Below are 23,478 nucleotides of genomic sequence, written 5' to 3'. Positions count from 1 at the left end.
CGCCGGCTAAGCATCTATTGTTGGGTTTCCCTTTAGAGTTTGAAGGGAATGTTTTGATGGTGAATCTCATGATATTAGCAATGAAGAATTTTGATTGCATTTTGGAAATCAATGTGTTGACTATGTACTGAGCTTCAGTGGATTGTTACCAAAGGTTGGTAATATTTCATCCGGTTGGCAATGATAGTTGGTTCTTCTACGGTGAGGGAGCGCGACCTCAAATGCCTTTAGTATCAACCTTGAAAGCTTGTTGAGCTTTGGAATTTGGCGCGGAAAGCTACCTCATCTATGCAGTTGATACATCCGTTGGAAGTGTTGGTATTGAGAATATTCCAGTTGTGAATGAATTCTCAGATGTGTTTCCAGATGTGATTCCAGGATTTCCTCCAGTGCGTGAAGTTGAGTTTGTCACAGATTTGATGCCAAGGACTTCTCCTATTTTCTCGAGTACCGTATCGTCTAGCTCCGTCAAAGATGTGTGAGTTGAAGTAGCAACTTTAGGATCTGTTGAACAAGGGTTACATTCGTCCCAGTATTTCTCCTTGGGGAGCGCCTGTTCTGTTCGTGAAGAAGAAAGATGGGTCTATGCGTCTTTGCATTGACTATCTCCAGTTGAACAGGGTAACAATCAAGAATAAGTATCATTTATCTCGTATATATGATCTGTTTGATCAGTTGCAGGGTACTTCAGTATACTCGAAGATTGATTTGAGATCTGGATATTATCAAATGCAAGTCCGAGATCAGGATATAGCTAAGACAGCCTTAATATGAGACCTCATTTCTAATCAACTAATATCAGAGAACAAGTGATATGTAAACAAGAAACCAATAATATATATATTTTTTTTTAAAAGGAGGCTCGCGCGCCCGCGCTGACATCAGCGCGCCCGCGCCTAAGCCCCGCAAAAACCAGCGCGCCCGCACCTAAGGCAGCGCGCCCGCGATTATGCTGCGCAAAAACTAGCGCGCCCGCGCTCTAAGTAATAGCGCTCGCGCCCATACCTCGCAAGGAGGCCGCGCCATCCCCTCGCCCAGAAAAGTGAAGGCACTGAAATAAACTCAATCAAAATCTAAACACTTGCATTAAGAGTATTTGACATGCCAAAACAATACAAGAAAGGTTTAGGGAAGAGAAACATTCAATACGGTAGTACCTACATCATTTCTTGCTTACAAAACAATTACGAGAAGTTCGAATGACTAAACATGTTCGCAAAACATAACTAGGTTGACATGCTGATTCGACTTCTAAACGAGTCTCACTTCTATCTCATGCTCTGGACACTAACCAGGTCTATGCTGACTTGATCCAGCCCTTCCTGTTGCCAAGTACACATACAAAACAAAGCAACAGCTGGATAACCGGTGAGAATGATAATCCCAGTAAAAGCAACATATCAAGTAATACAACAATAAACATGCTTCCAAGACAACAACACCATCAATAACAACGTAATGAAATGCATGTCTTTAAACCGGGATATCAAGTCTGATAAACAAAGGATTGCTGCTGTGCTTTTGGGATCCCGAGGATGAGATCATGTGATGACTCACCGACTCTCCCAATCGAGGTAGTGCCACATATCTCGCTCCTCTAGACTTTGAGCAACCATAATGAGTATGCTAGCACTAGGCGATACGACTATGACCTAGGCCACTCAATCATAGTTCCCAAACGTCCAAACAAAAAGGGCGGTTCTGCCCGCTGAATCAACGTAGGCTCAAGATGAATGCAGAACAGAAACATAAACATAAGCCACATAAACAACTCAATTAACAACCCAAAATACAAGTTCCACATGCTAGAACAAGTATTGATGCAATATGTGATTTGAAAGGGAAACTCGAGAACCAACAGTCTCGAGTATGCTATCCCGCTACAATGACTGCTTTTACCTTTCAATGTCGTAGATCCAACTTCGGACAAGTTACAACAAAAGATTGTATCAACGACTATACAACCTAAACAACAACAACGGTTCAAGGTAAAACTCTTTACCGATCTTCGTCCAACTCTTGAAGATCAAAATGTTGTTAACTCTGGCTTGACAAACTCCAAACGAATCTGTCCAGAGACAAAAAGTGATCAACAACAACGTTCAACTCAAGCAAAAGTCCAGCAGCCCAAAAACGGTTCAAATCTCTAAAACTCAAACCGGCGGCATAACGGCTATAACTGAACAAACCGACAATGCAGACAGCAGTTCAATAGCGATATAACCTCATAACAATGCTAAGACAACCAAAACAAAGCAAACCCATCAATCTCAAAATCCACATTTTCAAAAATGGCTTCCAAAAATCATAACAAATCCGAACGTCGCTCTAATTCAAAACCGACAGATAATAAACGATCAGAACTCTGAAGAGAACAACATACTCGAATCTAGAACGATTCTAACAACATCCAAAAACTATAATACGTCGGATCGAAGAAGAACTTACGATATAACGAAGTTTTCGTTGTCGTGATCGCTAATCTGCCTTCATAAATAATTTCTAACGAACGGATCGACCGGAAACCGAGATTGGAAAAGCTTGAAAGGCGTTTCCCCAAGCTTCAATGGTGCTTCATGGTTTGGGGAGGAAGAGGAAACTTCTCAAATAAAAATCTAAGTGTAGATAATATATAAAATCCCATATTTGCATTTTAGTCCCTGAAATTTCTAAAATTTTCAAAAAGGACCCTGATCAAAATCAAGTCGGCTCGAGAACTCTGAAATCTCCGATTAACTCAAATAAACTCATTTAAGATAAAACGGGGTGTTACAATTCTCCCCCACTAAGAAGAGATCTCGTCCTCGAAATCAACGAGAACCACAACTCATAAGATAGAATACAACTCATAAGATAGAATAAAGAACTAAAGACAATAAGAAGAACTCATGTCATCCGAATAACTCCGGAAATCTCTGTCTCATGTCAGACTCTGTCTCCCAAGTCGCTTCCTCGACTCCGTGACGGCTCCACTGCACTTTCACTAACGGAATTAACTTGGTTCTAAGTTGCTTTTCTTTCCGATCAAGGATCTGAATCGGTCGCTCAAAGTAGCTCAGAGTCTCGTCTAACTCGGCTTCTTCAGGCTGAAGGATATGAGAAGGATCTGGATGATACTTCCGTAGCATAGAGACGTTAAAAACGTCGTGAATACCAGATAAAGACGGAGGAAGTGCCAGTCTGTAGGCAAGATCGTCTATCTTTTCGAGAATCTCATACGGCCCGATGAATCTCGGAGATAACTTCCCTCTCTTACCGAATCTGACAGTGCCTCTGAAAGGTGAAATCTTCAGAAAGACTCGGTCTCCCTGATCAAAACTCAGAGGTCTACGCCTGACATTCGCATACTTCGCCTGTCTATCTTGAGCTGACTTCATTCTGGTCTGAATGATCTTAACCTGCTCTGCCATATCTCTAAGCATCTCTGGTCCCAAATCTGGTGACTCGGACAAATCATCCCAAAACAACGGAGATCGGCACTTTCTACCATACAAAGCCTCAAAAGGCGCCATACCGATACTCGCTTGGAAGCTGTTGTTGTAAGAAAACTCGACAAGAGGCAAAGAATCCTGCCAACTAGTGCCAAAGTCTAGCACTACCGCTCGCAGCATATCCTCTAACGTCTGGATAGTCCGCTCTGACTATCCATCAGTCTGAGGATGATAAGCTGTACTCAGATGCAATCGAGTACCAAGTGCCTCCTGAAGACTGTGCTAGAAGTGCGAAGTGAATCTAGGATCTCGGTCTGAAACGATCGAATTTGGCACCCCATGCAATCTCACAACATTGCTAACATACAACTCAGCCATCTGATCATGACGATACGTCATCCTGTACAGAATAAAGCACGTAGACTTCGCCAATCGGTCGATCACTACCCAAATGGCATCGCATCCTCGAATGGATCGTGGTAGCTTCGTGACGAAATCCATGGAAATGTGATCCCATTTCCATTCAGGAACAGATAGACTGTGCAACAGACCTCCTGGTCGCTTCCGCTCTGCTTTCACCTGCTGACAATTCAAACACCGAGATACAAACCTCGCTGCGTCGCTCTTCATTCTCTTCCACCAAAACTGAATCTTCAGATCATTGTACATCTTACGACCTCCAGGATGAATACTAAACTGACTGCAATGAGCCTCTCGGAGAAAACGCTGTCTCAACTCTGAAATATCAGGCAAAACAACGCGGTTATTCACAAACAAAACATCATCTCTAACCTGGAATTCAGACTGATGCCCAGATCTGACTTTCTCTACTGAAACCTGAATGCTCGGCTCAGACTTCTGTGCTTCTCTGATTGCAACAAACAACTCCGGTTCGGCTTGAATAGCAAACACTCTGATAGTCTCCCTATCTATTTCAAACTCTAAACCAGAAGTGCAACAATCATCGATCAACTGAGAAACACCAATAGTAGAAAGAGATAAAGAACAAAGCTTTCGGCTCAAGGCATCTGCAACTGCATTCGACTTTCCCGGATAATACTTGATTTCATAGTCGAAATCCTTCAACAGATCTAACCATCTTCTCTGTATCATATTCAGCTCTGCCTATGAAAACAAGTACTTAAGGATCTTATGGTCAGAAAAGATCTCGAAAGACTCACCATAAAGATAGTGACGCCAGATCTTCAGAGCAAAGACGATCGCAGCTAGTTCAAGATCATGAATCGGATAACGAGTCTCGTGCGGTTTCAGCTGCCTCGATGCATACGCTATCACATGCTTATGCTGCATAAGAACACAACCCAAGCCTCGGTTAGAAGCATCACAATAGACTGTGAAACCTCCAGTACCCTTCGGAATAGAAAGAATTGGAGCACTCATCAGTCTCCTCTTCAGATCAACAAAGCTAGCCTCACAATCTGGAGTCCAAACAAAAGGCGCATTCTTCTGAGTCATCTGGGTAATTGGCTTGGCAATAGACGAGAAACCCTTGATGAAACGACGGTAATTGTAAGAGTGGGTGCCCAGTGAGTCAACTGTGTGGCTATGGGCTTTGATGACTCTTTGTATAAACAATCTTTTGTTTAATATTATTTACACTTTTATGGCAATGACTTTATATTACTTCATATTGTTATATTGTGATATACTATTGTTGTTTTGATAAAGACCTTGAATATACTATAGTGTATGTAAGATGTGGTAGAACATGGAGATGTCTATCATGAAATACATCTTATAGTCACTGTATATTCTAAAACCGTTCCTAGTCGATTGAGCCGTCCGATAATAAGGATAAGGATCGCTCGAGTTTGAGACTAGCATTTGCGATGCGGAGTACCACGTTTCATTGGTAGGGAACATGGAGATGTTCGAAGCATGCAAATGGATATTCATAGGATGAATAATCGAACTACCCTATCCGGACTTTCCAAGTGGTTATCACTTATCGAGTGGATAAAGTCCGCGGTTTTGGTTGTACACCATTAGTCCTTACGACTTGAAACATCATGGAGACTCTATATGCTAGTGCTGTGCTTTGACTCGTTTACCGACTCTATGGGGGTCATCAGGTGTCGAGATTGGGTACAGTTACGACACATATAGGAGTCAATGCATTGTTGTCAAGGATTCACCACATACTTGCGAGTGTGGATATCCTATGCGATCTGAGGAGATATTAGTGTGACAAATCTCTGGCCAGAGTACTTGATGTGATTTAAGAAATGGTTTCTTAGTAGCACATGTGATGTCACTAATTTGATCTTCAAGATGTATTGCATAGTTATCGAATCTTGAGCGACTCTCGATATACCAATGGTTGTTGATTCGATCGGGATATATGGATGAAGGGACCGTACTGTACGCTAACCAAAATCTACTGGTTCTTGTAGGCACTATCAGTGATACCTAGGGAATCATGGGGCGATGTTGCTAGGCGCTTTACCTTGATTCGTTGGGCAAGTCGGAAAGTGTTGTTCCGAGTCACAAGGAGTTGTGAGCCCACGGCTAGCTGTATCCCTGAACCATTGAGGGTCACACAGTGTAATGGAGTTTTAATCCCCGTTGAGATAGTTAAATTTAAAGAGTTAAATTTAATGAACTAAGGAGTTGGACTTCTTAAATAAGAGTAAGGGAGTAGGATTTCCTAAAATGACATAGGGATGGACATTTTTGGAAACCACTGAATTCGGATTCAGGAAAATTTATTTTGACTTTAAAATGTGCAGAAATGGTTTCTGTGCACATTGGTGAAATTGGTTCATCGATCGGAGTCACGATGAATTTTATATTAATTTCTGAACGTGCGGGCTTTGCTTGTCGGGCCCTAGCTTATGACTAATGGGCCCTAAGGTGTTAGTGGCCTGCATTATAAATAAGTTATTGCAGTACAGAAATTAAACACAACAGGTCATTTTTGAGAGACAGAATTCGAAACCCTAGCCTCCTCTCTCTCTCACAATTCGGCCGCCCCCTCCTTGCTCTGTCAGAGAATTTCCGGTCTGTGATTTTTAATTGCAGTCAGGAATAACGAATCAGATTCGTTTAATCTCTTCGCAGAAAACTTCTGACAGATTTTCTAGTGCAATCTGTCAGAGGGATTTAAACCCCATTCGTGGACCTGATTGAAGGAGTTCATCAGTTCCTGGGAGATACAAGAAGCGCAGAGAAATCTGTGTGGTGTCCATTAATCTCGCTTCGAGATTGGAGGTAAAATTTAATTAATTGTTATTTGAATTTTACACACACAATAATTTAATCGTTGAATGGTTGATACCCACACCATGGAATTGTTCCATGATAAAAATTTTTAAACTTCCGCTGCACCGGGTATCAATCGTGATTGATCTGACCGCCAGTTTTTCAACAGTGGTATCAGAGCCAGGTTGCTCAGATTAAACGATTGAATTAATCAATTGTACAAAATTTTTGAGTCTCGGTTTTTGAAACAAAATAAATATTTTTAAATAAAATTTTTTTTTCCGGGGCAAAACCCGGGCAGCGATTGGATCGCTGCCCGGAGGGGGCGGCGATGGTCGCTGCCCCCGGGGGAGGCGCACGGCGCCGCCCAAAGGGGGCGCACGGCGCCGCCCAGGGCAGCGCTGTGCGCTGCCCAGCGCAGCGCTGGGCGCTGCGCAGGCGGCGCACAGCCGAGCGGCGGCACCAGGCGCCGCCAGGGCAGCGATAGTCGCTGCCCTAAGGGGGCAGCCGGGCTGCCCCCGGCCCGCGCCCCGGGTGCGGGCCGGCCCGGGAGTGTCCCGGGCGGCCCGCGGGAAAAAAATATATTTTTATTAAAAATTAATTTTAATATGTTAAAATTTTATTTTTGGTCCGGTCAAAAAAAAATTGTTTTTGATTGGTTCACGAGATTTCGGATCGAATTGTTCGAGTCTGTAAATTTTAAAATTGATTTTGGATAAATTTGAATTTTTGGAAAATTTTAATATTTTATCCGTAAATTGAATTTTGAAATCAATTATTTTGGTACAATTGATGATAAGATATGATCTTATGATATATTGAGTAAAATATGATTTTATTTGTAAAATTGGATTTTATAGATAAAATATGATTTTATTTGATATAGAGATAAAATATGATTTTATATGTGAAATGAGATTTTATATATAAAATATGATTTTATCTTGTTTAAATTTGAATTGCCACTGCATGTTATCCAATAAATTAATTTTGAATTAAATGTTATTGGATAAGGATGATCGATTGCCATGACCAATTTTGTAGGTGTATGTTAGGAATTTACATTTTGTTTTTATTGTTGTTGGTTTTATTAATGGGCCTGGTTTATGGCCCGATATGAATGTCATATGTAATAAAAGTGGGCTTGGTTTATAGCCCGTTCCCACCCCTAAAATGTATCCCCTACTTGTCATTGTTATTTATTGTAAATGCATTAGATTTAGTGGGAGATCAAGATTTGAAGACGGTGGGCCCAGCAGACAATAAAGACTGAAGAAATGTAAATTGGAAGCACATGTAATAGGATTGCATTGCATACTGCATATTACCTAGGATTGGACTAAGACCCGTGATTGGCAACCACGGGTCAATTAGAAATGGAATCGATCATCCTATATAATATTTGATATTATGATTGTATGCATGTTTAGACATAAATTGCGTGAATCCGGCAAGCATGCAATAAAATGAATATGATGAGACAAATATTTTTATAATTAAAAATCCCTCATTTTAAATATGATTTAAAATTTATATCAAGATAAATAAAGGAAATTTAAATTTGTTTAAATGTTCCCACCTTCCATCAACGGTCAATGTATGTGATGCTACCCGCGGATACGGTCCGGCTCATATTATTGGGGGGCCCGTCCGTCGGAAAGCTGTACATTGGATCGACAAATGTTGTAAGTTGGGTGGAACTCCCATGGGATCGGCTCATATTATTGGGGATCCACATGGCGACCGTCCATCACAACTTAATATTGATGGGTCATCTTGACATGTCACTTTAAACGGCGTCATATTATTGGGCCCTTATTGGACATGAGGTAAACACATGGGGGTTGCTTTGGAAGCAATTGGGCTCTACCTTTTGAGAATTATGGTTGGCTGATATTATTCGGGACCATAAGTTTGTCAATTGGACTCCATGTTCTCACTAAGGAAAAAGTTTCCCGTTTTCACTAGAGGGTGGTGAAATCGTTAAAATAGTGGGAGTGAGATTCATAAAATTAAATTCGCCTATTTTATGTCTTAGTAAATTGTTAAACAATCATTGATATATGTCTGTTTTTCTTTTCAGTATTTCATACAATGAATTCGCGAAATCCATTATTCTCGATCCTCGAACAAAACAAGTTGACTGGCGCCAACTATACGGAATGGTTCCGGAAGTTGAAGATTGTCTTAACTTCGGAGAAAATGCTCTACGTGTTAGAGAAAGCACCTCCGAAGGAAGCACCAGCTGACATAAGTCCGGAGGAATTGGCCAAACTTGATGCATGGTGTGACCATGACATCAAGACCAAATGCTATATGCAAGCCTCGATGTCTGATGAACTCCAGAGGCGATTTGAGGACACGGTGAATGCTGCTGACATTCACACGCAACTCAAGGAACTTTTTGGGGCTCAGTCGAGGGCTGAAAGGTTCGCTACTGTTAAGGAGTTGATGACGTGCCGCATGCGTGAAGGGACTTCGGTCCGTGATCATGGGGTACGAGTGATTTGGCTCATACAGAAGTTGGCGACCCTAGATTTGGTGTTGGAGCATGAACTCAATGTGGATTTATTGCTTCTGTCTCTTCCTTCTTCATTTGATGGATTTGTGATAAATTTTAATATGAACAAGATAGAGGCCACCCTTGAAGAGATGGTCAATATGCTCGTTACATATGAATCCACACTTAAGAAGGATAAGCCAGCTTTCTTGGTGGGCTCCTCATCTTCTGCGAAGAAGGGGCCAAGTATGAAGGGCAAGAAACGTTCTACCCCACCCAAGAAAGTCGAGCCCGAGAAGAAGCAAAAGACAAAGGCTTCAAACAATGGAAAATCCAAGGATGTTTGCCATTACTGCAAGAAGCCGGGTCATTGGAAGCGCAACTGCAAGGAATATCTTGAGCAGTTGGGAACTGCAAAGGGTATGTTCTATATTGAAATAAACATGTCACTTAATACAACTTCTTGGGTATTGGATACCGGATGTGGATCTCACATTTGCAATGATTTGCAGGTGATGACAAGAAGTCGCAGGCTTAGAATGGGTGAGACCCAGCTGAGGCTCGGGAATGGTTCCAGAGTTGAAGCTACGGCCATTGGAGATGTTTGTTTGACTTTGCAGAACGGTTTTAAATTATTGTTAAGAGATGTTTTATTTGTGCCAGATTTAATTAAAAACATTATTTCTATTTCTATGCTTGATAGAGATGGTTATTCTTGCAATTTTGTGAATGGGATTTGCAATATTTACAAGAATGAATGTTTAATTGGAAATGGACAACTTGAAAACGATCTATACAACTTAAAACTAAAAGACGTTCCAGTGAATTATGTTGATAAACCGACGACAACAAACAAAAGGAAAATCGATAGTCAAAACCCGGCAAACCTTTGGCATGCTAGGCTAGGTCATATTTCCTCAAGGAGGATGAACAAGCTAGTGGGAGAGGGCATGTTTGATATGTCTGATATTAATTCTCTACCTACTTGTGAATCCTGCCTAAAAGGAAAAATGACTAAATCTCCTTTTAAGGGGAAACCTGAGCGTAGTCAGAATCTGTTGGATTTGATCCATACAGATGTTTGTGGTCCATTTAGAGTAGGGACTCAACATGGCCACACCTACTTCATTACCTTTACTGATGATTATTCAAGGTATGGGTATTTATATTTAATGAAATATAAGTCTGAAGCATTTGAAAGGTTCAAAGAATTCAAGGCTGAAGTAGAAAACAAGCTAGGTAAAAGTATTAAAGCACTTCGATCGGATCGAGGTGGAGAATACTTGAGTACCGAGTTTTTGGACTATCTGAAAGAGAATGGGATTCTCTCTCAGTGGACTCCTCCTATGACACCACAGCTTAATGGTGTATCGGAGCGTCGTAATCGAACTTTGTTGGACATGGTTCGATCTATGATGAGCTTCACTGAGCTTCCACCTTCGTTTTGGGGCTATGCGCTTGAAACGGCGGTATTGTTGTTGAACAACGTCCACACTAAAGCAGTGGACAAAACACCATACGAGTTATGGAATGGCAAAGCTCCTAAGTATTCGTACTTGAGGATTTGGGGATGTCCTGCTTACGTGAAGCGGACAGTGGGAGATAAGTTGGATAGTCGATCCAGCTTATGTTATTTTGTAGGGTATCCGAAGAATTCAATCGGATATTATTTCTATTATCCTGCTGAAACAAAGGTGTTTGTTTCTAGGAATGCCACCTTCTTGGAGAAGGAATTCTTATTGGATAAGAAAGGCGAGATGATGGAACTCGAAGAAGTTCGAGAAGAACCCGAAATACAAAATAACGATCCTACACCTCAGGAACCATTGCTGGACACGCCTGCACCTAGAAGATCCGAAAGGACTTCTAGACCTCCAGTTCGATATGGTCTTCTTCTTGAAGGGGATCAAGATGAACCCGACATTGGATGTGATCCAAGAAACTTCAAGGAAGCAATTTCTGATGCGGATTCGAATTTATGGCTTGAATCTATGCAGTCAGAATTGGATTCGATGCATACAAACCAAGTTTGGTCTTTAGTAGATCCTCCCGATGGAATTGTTCCGATAGGGTGTAAATGGATCTACAAAAGAAAGCTTGGGCCTGATGGTAAGGTATTGACCTACAAGGCGCGATTGGTGGCTAAAGGTTATACTCAAAGGCAAGGAGTTGACTATGACGAAACCTTTTCACCAGTTGCAATGTTCAAGTCCATAAGAATCCTAATTGCCATAGCTGCATGGTATGACTATGAGATATGGCAAATGGATGTGAAGACTGCTTTTCTTAATGGAGACATTAAGGAGGAAATCTATATGAAGCAGCCTGAGGGGTACACATCCATGGGAAGCGAGCATAAGGTATGCAAGCTTCAGAGATCAATTTATGGTCTAAAACAAGCATCAAGAAGTTGGAACCAGAAATTTGATGAAACAATAAAAGATTTTGGTTTCATCAAGAACCCGGAGGAACCTTGCGTGTACAAGAAAGTAGTTAAGGATGCGGTGACATTCTTAGTACTTTATGTTGATGACATCCTACTCATTGGGAATGATGTAGGGATGTTGCAGTCAACAAAGATATGGTTATCAGGTAGATTTTCGATGAAGGATTTGGGAGAGGCATCCTACATTCTTGGGATACAGATCTATAGAGATAGGTCTAAGAGAATGATAGGACTCACTCAATCAACCTACATCGATACCATATTGAAACGGTTTTCAATGGATGGGTCCAAAAGAGGACATCTACCCATGTGTCATGGAGTTTCTCTATCCAAGTCTATGTGTCCCAAGACTGATGAAGAGATAGAGAATATGACACATGTACCATATGCGTCAGCTATAGGTAGTATCATGTATGGGATGATATCTACCAGACCGGATGTAGCATTTGCTCTGAGTGTCACGAGCAGATATCAGTCTAATCCTGGTCAAATGCATTGGAAAGCCGTGAAGGACATTCTTAAGTACTTGCGAAGGACTAAGAATATGTTCATGGTTTATGGAGGACGAGAACTCAAATTGGAAGGCTATACCGACTCTAGCTTCCAAAGTGATGTGGATGACTCGAAGTCAACCTCTGGTTTTGTGTTCATGCTCAATGGCGGTGCTGTCTCTTGGAAGAGTTCCAAGCAGGACACCACAGCGGATTCCACCACTGAGGCTGAATACATTGCAGCATCAGCTGCTGCTAAAGAGGCCGTTTGGATGAGGAAGTTCGTCCAAGAGTTGGGCGTCATTCCTGAATTTGTTGGTCCAGTCCCGGTGTACTGTGACAACACGGGTGCCATTGCTCAAGCAAAGGAACCAAGGTCTCATCAAAGATCCAAACACGTACTGAGGAAATACCACATAATCCGGGAGATTGTGGAAAGAGGAGACATCATTGTCGAACGAGTGGCCTCTGCAGACAATATCGCTGATCCGCTTACTAAGCCCTTGCCAGGACCATTGTTTGACAAACATCGCGAAGCAATGGGTCTACGTAGTATGACTAGTTGGCTATAGGGCAAGTGGGAGATTGTAAGAGTGGGTGCCCAGTGAGCCAACTGTGTGGCTATGGGCTTTGATGACTCTTTGTATAAACAATCTTTTGTTTAATATTATTTACACTTTTATGGCAATGACTTTATATTACTTCATATTGTTATATTGTGATATACTATTGTTGTTTTGATAAAGACCTTGAATATACTATAGTGTATGTAAGATGTGGTAGAACATGGAGATGTCTATCATGAAATACATCTTATAGTCACTGTATATTCTAAAAACCGTTCCTAGTCGATTGAGCCGTCCGATAATAAGGATAAGGATCGCTCGAGTTTGAGACTAGCATTTGCGATGCGGAGTACCACGTTTCATTGGTAGGGAACATGGAGATGTTCGAAGCATGCAAATGGATATTCATAGGATGAATAATCGAACTACCCTATCCGGACTTTCCAAGTGGTTATCACTTATCGAGTGGATAAAGTCCGCGGTTTTGGTTGTACACCATTAGTCCTTACGACTTGAAACATCATGGAGACTCTATATGCTAGTGCTGTGCTTTGACTCGTTTACCGACTCTATGGGGGTCATCAGGTGTCGAGATTGGGTACAGTTACGACACATATAGGAGTCAATGCATTGTTGTCAAGGATTCACCACATACTTGCGAGTGTGGATATCCTATGCGATCTGAGGAGATATTAGTGTGACAAATCTCTGGCCAGAGTACTTGATGTGATTTAAGAAATGGTTTCTTAGTAGCACATGTGATGTCACTAATTTGATCTTCAAGATGTATTGCATAGTTATCGAATCTTGAGCGACTCTCGATATACCAATGGTTGTTGATTCGATCGGGATATATGGATGAAGGGACCGTACTGTACGCTAACCAAAATCTACTGGTTCTTGTAGGCACTATCAGTGATACCTAGGGAATCATGGGGCGATGTTGCTAGGCGCTTTACCTTGATTCGTTGGGCAAGTCGGAAAGTGTTGTTCCGAGTCACAAGGAGTTGTGAGCCCACGGCTAGCTGTATCCCTGAACCATTGAGGGTCACACAGTGTAATGGAGTTTTAATCCCCGTTGAGATAGTTAAATTTAAAGAGTTAAATTTAATGAACTAAGGAGTTGGACTTCTTAAATAAGAGTAAGGGAGTAGGATTTCCTAAAATGACATAGGGATGGACATTTTTAGAAACCACTGAATTCGGATTCAGGAAAATTTATTTTGACTTTAAAATGTGCAGAAATGGTTTCTGTGCACATTGGTGAAATTGGTTCATCGATCGGAGTCACGATGAATTTTATATTAATTTCTGAACGTGCGGGCTTTGCTTGTCGGGCCCTAGCTTATGACTAATGGGCCCTAAGGTGTTAGTGGCCTGCATTATAAATAAGTTATTGCAGTACAGAAATTAAACACAACAGGTCATTTTTGAGAGACAGAATTCAAAACCCTAGCCTCCTCTCTCTCTCACAATTCGGCCGCCCCCTCCTTGCTCTGTCAGAGAATTTCCGGTCTGTGATTTTTAATTGCAGTCAGGAATAACAAATCAGATTCGTTTAATCTCTTCGCAGAAAACTTCTGACAGATTTTCTAGTGCAATCTGTCAGAGGGATTTAAACCCCATTCGTGGACCTGATTGAAGGAGTTCATCAGTTCCTGGGAGATACAAGAAGCGCAGAGAAATCTGTGTGGTGTCCATTAATCTCGCTTCGAGATTGGAGGTAAAATTTAATTAATTGTTATTTGAATTTTACACACACAATAATTTAATCGTTGAATGGTTGATACCCACACCATGGAATTGTTCCATGATAAAAAATTTTAAACTTCCGCTGCACCGGGTATCAATCGTGATTGATCTGACCGCCAGTTTTTCAACAGTAATAACCTGCTAAACCCATGAAGCTTCGGATCTCAGGTACTGATGTCGGTCTAGGTCAATTCATAACCGCTTCAATCTTGCTGGGATCGACAGAAATCCCATCTTCAGAAATAATATGACCGAGAAAGACAACTCGATCTAACCAGAATTCACACTTAGACAGCTTGGCAAACAACTGCTCAACTCGCAAAATCTGCAGTACGGTCCTCAAGTGCTCTGCATGGTCAGTACGGCTCTTCGAGTAGATAAGAATATCATCGATAAAGATAATGACGAACTCATCTAAATAACGCTGAAAGATACGGTTCATCAAACCCATAAAAACCGTTGGAGCGTTAGTCAAACCGAACGGCATGACTATAAACTCAAAGTGACCATACCTCGTTCTGAATGTGGTCTTAGGAACGTCTTCCTCTCGCACTCTCAACTGGTGATAACCTGACCTCAGATCAATCTTAGAGTAGACAGAAGAACCCTGCAGTTGATCAAAAAGGTCATCTATTCAGGGTAAAGGATACCTGTTCTTTACTGTAGCCTGATTCAATTGGCGGTAGTCGATACAGAGCCGCATAGAACCATCCTTCTTCCGAACAAAAAGCACAGGAGCACCCCAAGGCGATACACTAGGTCTGATGTATCCCTTGGCAATCAAATCCTCAAGCTGCTCCTTCAACTCTCTCAATTCAATAAGTGCCATACGATAAGGAGCTTTTGAAATAGGTTGAGTACCTGGCACCAAATCGATGCTGAATTCGATCTCTCGAATAGGTGGCAATCCAGGAACATCTTCCGGAAACACATCAGCAAAATCTCTAACCACTAGTAAGCAACCAAAGCTGGGCTAGATTTCAGTACATCAATCGCATAAACCAAAAATCCTTCTGCACCTCTCTGTAACAAACGAGTCATAGATAACACTGAAATCAAAGGGATTCTAGATCGAGAACCCTTACCAAAGAATTTCCACTCGTCTGCCATTTCAGGTCTGAACCTGACAACCTTCAGAAAACAATCAATTGTTGCCCTGTACTTGGTCAAAGCATCTATACCGACAATACAATTAAAATATGACAACCCAAGAACAATACAGTCGAATTCTAACAAATTCCCCTCAAAACAAAGTTCACAGTTCCTGACTAGTCTGACAGAAACAATTCCTCCACCCAAAGGTGAAGTAATAGCTACTGCTGTAGGCAACAATTCAGTTGGCAAAGCATGCAATAACACAAATTTCTCAGAGATAAAGGAATGGGAAGCACCTGTATCTATCAAAACATGAGCAGAATAACCGAAAATTGAATAGTTACCTGCTATAACATTGTCAGGTGCTGCCTGAGCCTGATCCTCTATCAAAGCAAAGACTCGTGCCTGCTGTCTCGGAGGCTGGTTCGCACTAGAGTTACCTCCCTGTCTGTTCTGCTGCTGAGGCTGGAAAGAGTGCACTGCAGAAGACTACCTCTCAGGTTGAGCTGCAGGTCGAGATGAACTTCCACTCTGAGCTCTACGGCACCCACGATTCCCAGTAGTAAGTCGTCGATCTCTTTCTGCCTACGGGCCTCTTCATTAACCTGAACAGGACCTGCATTTCCTTGCGGTGAATAGCATGACCTATCTCTGTTACGCTAAGGGCACACTTTAGAGAAGTGTCCCGGTTGCTGACAGGTGTTACAATTACCGAATACTCCCACACACTGATCCGGTGAGTGTCTTCCCCCACACTTGCTGCAGTACATGGCTGAAGATCCAGAACTCTGTCCTGAACCAAATTGCTTCGAACCACTGGAACTAGAAGAACTGTTCCCCTGCCTCTTGAAATGTTTACCTCTTGCTTTGTACTGATCCTTTCTGTTTCCCCCACTGTTTCCACCTTCATACCTTTGCTGCTGGTTCTGATGCTGCGGTGGCTAATTCTGATACTGAGATGGTGGGTTCTGATACTGCCTCTGTTGCTGAGGTGCTACCTGGTTACCTCTTTGCCTCCACAAGCCTGCTTCTGCTCCCTTTGCATGTTTCATGGCATCCGCAAAATTGTTAGGCCTGTTGGTGTTTACCAACGTGAAGACGTCGGGGTTCAAACCATTGATGAACTGATCTGCCTTAGCTTCTTCATCTCCGGCAATTAGCGGTGCAAAACGCAACAGACTATCAAACTTAGCCACGTACTCTTCAATGTTCAGATTCCCTTGCCTCAGTTTGGCAAACTCTGCTCCCTTATCTTTGCGATACGAGATAGGAAAAAACCGCTTATAAAATTCAGATTTAAAAAGAGTCCAAGTAACTTCCGTACCTCTACTCTCCATTGCTTTCTTTATCATGATCCACCAGCTCTTAGCAACCCCACGTAGCTGATGAATGACTAACCTGATTCTGCAATCATCTGTGTAATCAATGGAATCGAACAGCTGATCAATATCATCCAACCAACTCTCGCAGTCAACTGGATTTTTTGAACCCATCAATAACGGCGGATTGAACGACTGAAACCTCTTCAGCAAGGTTTCCATAGGCGTTGCTGAAGCATCCAACTGATCAAATTCAGTGCTAGCTTGCTTAGTCGCAGGGATAACTGGCGGTGTGTTTCTGTTTATCACTCGACGAGGACCCATCTGGATAACAAAGGTTAGGACACGAGATATCTCAATCGCTACAATCAGTGCCCTTACAACCGCTTGGAATACCGGATACCAGTCGATAACAGAAACAGTTATATCTCAAGTAGATCATGCTTTACAAATTAAATCACAAAACCATGTAATTCAATAATTTCAATAATAAAGCATGCTCGCATGGAATTAAGTACACAGTTAAAATAATTCAAACACATGCGAGGAGCCAATACACGCAGACTCGATCTACCCGCTCACTCTAGTTCAACCAAGAATCTTATCGCTCTGATACCACTTAATGTGAGACCTCGTTTCTAATCAACTAATATCAGAGAACAAGCGATATGTAAACAAAAAACCAATAATATTTTTTTTTTAAAAGGAGGCTCGCGCGCCCGCGCTGAGATCAGCGCGCCCGCGCCTAAGCCCCGCAAAAACCAGCGCCCCCGCGCCTAAGGCAGCGCGCCCGTGCTCTAAGTAAGAGCGCCCGCGCCCACACCTCGCAAGGAGGTCGCGCGCCCGCGCCGTCCCCTCGCCCAGAAAAGTGAAGGCACTGAAATAAACTCAATCAAAACCTAAACACTTGCATTAAGAGTATTTGACATGCCAAAACAATACAAGAAAGGTTTAGGGAAGAGAAACATTCAATACGGTAGTACCTACATCGTTTCTTGCTTACAAAACAATTACGAGAAGTTCGAATGACTAAACATGTTCGCAAAACATAACTAGGTTGACATGCTGATTCGACTTCTAAACGAGTCTCACTTCTATCTCTTGCTCTGGGCGCTAACCAGGTATATGCTGACTTGATCCTGCCCTTCCTATTGCCAAGTACACATAAAAAACAAAGCAACAGCCGGATAACCGGTGAGAATGATAATCCCAGTAAAAGCAATATATCAAGTAATACAACAATAAACATGCTTCCAAGACAACAACACCATCAATAACAACGTAATGAAATGCATGTCTTTAAACCGGGATATCAAGTCTGATAAACAAAGGATTGATGCTGTGCTTTTGGGATCCCGAGGATGAGATCATGTGACGACTCACCGACTCTCCCAATCGAGGTGGTGCCACATATCTCGCTCCTCTAGACTTTGAGCAACCATAATGAGTATGCTAGCACTAGGCGATACGACTACGACCTAGGCCACTCAATCATAGTTCCCAAACGTCCAAACAAAAAGGGCGGTTCTGCCCGCTGAATCAACGTAGGCTCAAGATGAATGCAGAATAGAAACATAAACATAAGCCACATAAACAACTCAAATAACAACCCAAAATATAAGTTCCACATGCTAGAACAAGTATTGATGCAATATGTGATTTGAAAGGGAAACTCGAGAACCAACAGTATCGAGTATGCTATCCCGCTAAAATGACTGCTTTTACCTTTCAATGTCGTAGATCCAACTCCGGACAAGCTACAACAAAAGATTGTATCGACGACTATACAACCTAAACAACAACAATGGTTCAAGGTAAAACTCTTTACCGATCTTCGTCCAACTCTTGACGATCAAAATGCTGTTAACTCTGGCTTGACAAACTCCAAACGAATCTGTCCAGAGATAAAAAGTGATCAACAACAACGTTCAACTCAAGCAAAATTCCAACAACCCAAAAACGGTTCAAATCTCTAAAACTCAAACCGGCGGCATAACGGCTATAACTGAACAAACCGACAACGCAGACAGCAGTTCAATAGCGATATAACCTCATAACAATGCTAAGACAACCAAAACAAAGCAAACCCATCAATCTCAAAATCCACATTTTCGAAAATGGCTTCCAAAAATCATAACAAATCCGAACGTCGCTCTAATTCAAAACCGACAGATAATAAACGATCAGAACTCTGAAGAGAACAACATACTCGAATCTAGAACGATTCTAACAACATCAAAAAACTAGAATACGTCGGATCGAAGAAGAACTTACGATATAACGAAGTTCTCGTTGCCGTGATCGCTAATCTGCCTTTAGAAATAATTTCTAACGGACGGATCGACCGGAAACCAAGATTGGAAAAGCTTGAAAGGCGTTTCCCCAAGCTTCAATGGTGCTTCACGGTTTGGGGAGGAAGAAGAGACTTCTCAAATAAAAATCTAAGTGTAGATAATATATAAAATCCCATATTTTCATTTTAGTCCCTGAAGTTTCTAAAATTTGCAAAAAGGACCCTGATCAAAATCAAGTTGGCTCGAGAACTCTGAAATCTCCGATTAACTCAAATAAACTCATTTAAGATTAAAACGGGGCGTTACAATTCAGGACCAGGTATGAGCATTACGAGTTCCTAGTGATTCCATTTGGGTTGACTAATGCACCGGCTGTATCTATGGATCTGATGAATCTATTATTCCGGGAATTTCTGGATAAGTTTGTCGTCGTTTTCATAGATGATATCTTGTTGTATTCACATGATGTGAATGAATACGCATATCATCTGAGGATTGTGTTGCAGACTCTGAGGGATAGACAGTTGTATGCTAAATTGAGTAAGTGTGAGTTCTGGCTAGATTGCGTGGTATTTCTTGGCCATATTATATCCAGGGATGGAGTCTATGTGGATCCAAGCAAGATTAAGGTTGTAATGAATTGGTCGCGTCTGACGACAGTAGCTGAGATCCGTAGTTTTCTGGGTCTAGCAGGATATTATCGTCGCTTTATCGCGTATTTCTCGCAGCTGGCTCAACCCCTGTCACAACTTACTCGGAAGGGCGTAAATTTTGAAAGGTCTTCAGAATGTGAAGAGAATTTCTGTGGGTTCGTAGACAGTTGACTTCTGCACCTGTGTTGGCTTTACCGTCTGGATCTAGAGGGTATGTGGTGTACACATATGCTTTTATTCAGGGACTGGGATGTGTCCTGACTCAGAGTGGGCATGTGATTGCATACACCTCTAGACAGTTGAAAGTTCACGAGAATAATTACCCAGTTCATGATCTTGAGTTAGCAACTATTGTATTTGCGTTGAAGATCTGGCGTCATTGTCTCTATGGCGAGAGATTTGAGATCTTCACAGACCACAAGAGTCTCAAGTATTTGTTCACTCAGGCAGAATTGAACATGAGACAGAGACGTTGGATGGATTTGCTTAAGGATTATGATTGTGAAATTAATTACCATCAAGGGGGTGCTAATCTCATAGCTGATGCCTTGAGTCTCAAGGTGAGAGTGTCAGCACTTCAGACCTGTTCTGTGGCAAGTGCAATTGAAAATTATTGTTCTTCAGGGTATACCTTATAGCATAAGAAAGTTATGCAGAGTATCCAGATGTTTCCGATCTTATCTGAGCCAGCTTTGTATTTTTGGATTAGAGATGCTCAGATGTCTGATTCTAAGACCCAACGTTTGAATCATTTAGTCAGAGAGGACAGTACGTCTGGATTTCACTATCAGTCAGATGGTTTTCTCTGTTTTTCAGGCCGTATTGTTTTTTCGGAGGATGATACTCTGAGGGAGGAGATTTTATCCCAGGCTCATCGTTCTAAGTTGAGTATTCATCCGGGAAGCAACAAGATGTACAAGGATTTTCTTACGACAATCTGGTGAAAGGGAATGAAGAGGAGTGTATATCAGTATGTTTCTAGATTTTTGGTGTGTCAGCAGGTCAAGGCAGAACACCGACGACCTGGAGGTTTGCTTCGCAGTTTATCCATTCTTGAGTGGAAATGAGAGTTGATTACGATGGACTTCGTGACCCATTTACCGGTGTTCTCGAGGAATTATGATGCTATATGGGTTGTGGTGGACCGACTCACCAAGTCTGCACATTTCATTCCTTATAAACGAGACTACAGTTTTGACATGATGACACGTTTGTACATCCAAGAGATTGTTCGATTGCACGGAGTGCCTGTGAGCATAGTCAGCGATCGAGACCCCAGGTTTACTTCCAAGTTTTGGGGGATTCTTAAGTGCGCTATGGGTACTACTCTCAGCTTGAGTAAAACATATCACCCAGAGACTTACGGGCAGTAAGAGCACACGATTTGTACTCTTGAAGACATGTTGCGAGCATGTTCTTTGGATTTTGGTCCAACTTGGCAAGATCATTTGCCATTGATTGAGTTTGCGTACAAAACAGTTACCATCGCAGTATTGAGATGGCTTCATTTGAGGCGTTGTACGGGCGATGGTGTCGTACTCCACTATTCTAGGAAGAAGTGGGGGAGCGACAGGTAGGTTGAGGGACCAGAGTTAGTCCAGCAAGATGTTGGCATTGTTGGACAGATCAAGAAGAGAATTAAGACTGTGCAGGATTGGCAGGCTAGTTATACGAATGTCAAGCGCAGATCTTTGCATTTTGAATTGGGCGAGAAAGTGTTTCTGAAAGTCTCATCATTTCGCGGGATTTTGAGATTCGGTCTCAAGGGTAAGCCATCTCCTAGGTTCATTGGTCCATTTGAAATGTTGGAAAGTGTTGGAGATCTGGCTTATAGGTTTTCTTTGTCGTCGTATTTGTCAAGTATCCACGATGTGTTCCATGTTTCACCTTTGCGACGGTATGTGGCAGATGAGTCTCATATCTTACAGCCGTCTGAGTTACAGTTGGATATGGATTTGACATATGTGGAAAGACCTTTGTGTATTATTGGTCACAAGGATAAGGTGTTACGCAACAAGATCATTCCTCTTGTTCTAGTTCAGTGGCAGCGCCGAGGCATTGAGGAAGCCACTTGGGAACTTGAGAGTCGTATGCGTACAGATTATCCAGAGTTGTTTTTAATTGCATTTCCATTTGTATCTTGTAAAATGAACAATTTGAATAAAATATGTTTATTCATTAATTTTTTACTGCATTCAGTACGTAAGATTGATTCGAGGAAGAAATATCTTAAGTAGGGGGAGAATATAGTAGCCCGGTTCCATTTTACAAGATTAATTAAGTAAAAATGACTGATCATGAATTAGGGGCTTAATTTAGAATTAATTGGACAATTTATGAAAATTTGACCAAGGTGGGTTCGGACCGTCCGAACCAGGATCGGAGGATCCGAACCACTTCAGAGGGATGAACCAAGGATTGGAGTCTATGGAGGGATCGGAACGTCCGAACTAAGTTAGGCCATGCAAGTGTGAGGTGTCAAGACTGACCAAACGCATAACAAGATCGGAGCGTCCGAAAGCAGGATCAGACCATCCAAAGTGTGCATGCAATGACGCGTTGCGCATGCAAGGTTTGGACCGTCCGAAGTCCCAGATCGGACCATCCGAACTCCATCTATAAGTAGATCATCCGAATTTCAGAATTTCACGCCAAAATCTCACTCTCCCCTCTCGGTCTTTAGGCCTTCTCGGTGTTTTGGGGTGATCCCAGCCTTCCTAGGCTTGGTCCGAGAGCTGGCTAGGGGCTCCAGGGTTGCTGTGCAGCGATGCCCAAATTATAGGGCAGTCATCATCAGCATGCTGAAGACGGATGCAGGTATAGCTCTGGCTTCTTATAGTAAATAGGGAGTATGCTATAGCATAGTTAATCTTTTAGAATGAGATTATAATGCATGAGTACTTTGCATTGAAGTGCGGATTATAGGCTTGGACATTGAGCTGGTTTAGCTTGCCTAGTTATGAGGTACGGAAGTATTATTCGAGATATCCAGATTGAGTATGCATGTATTATGTGTTTGAATGGATTATGTGAATGCATGTTTTATATGCTTTTATATACAAAATGTCATGACTGTATGTTGCATACATGAGCATATTGAGCCTTTACCTTAGAGGTATCCTGTAGTAGGGAGCTCACCCTACGAGTTTGTGGATGGTTGGATACGAAAGTCCTGTGTCAGGTCACCGTTATGGTTGGACACTTGTACTAGTATCAGATCACCATTATCCACCGGGTATAGGAGCCACCTCCTGATGCAACGGCATAGCGTGCAATATACCCTGGGCCTGGTCTATGAGCTTGTTTCTTGACCTGAGTGTCTTGGTACCCAGTTCACTTGCATACATGCACATATAATACCGTATACTCATCCTCTCGTACTGATCTTTTCATGCTCACCTCCCGTACTTTGTTGTATCTGGACACCTTATTCCGTGGGGCAGGTCTGCGGCTGGATGAGGTGGGTGGTTCCATGAGAGCTTAGGCAGTGGATGGCCAGCATGATTATTGTCTAGGCTTATGTTTCTATTTTTTTTTTTGGATTGATATAGATTTCGATATGGTTGTATCATAATTATATTATTTAGGATTTATTTATGCTTTTCGGCTGATATTTCTGATGATTCATTTAATTAAGTTAAATGAATGCTTAAGCTTCTGATTAGTAGGTGATCACGGTACGGGTCACTACAGTTTTTGTGTAGTAAAA

This window comes from Henckelia pumila, chromosome 3 (assembly GCF_033568475.1).
Source record: "Henckelia pumila isolate YLH828 chromosome 3, ASM3356847v2, whole genome shotgun sequence".
NCBI classification, from domain to species: domain Eukaryota; kingdom Viridiplantae; phylum Streptophyta; class Magnoliopsida; order Lamiales; family Gesneriaceae; genus Henckelia; species Henckelia pumila.
Note: the sequence above shows the minus strand (reverse complement) of the source record.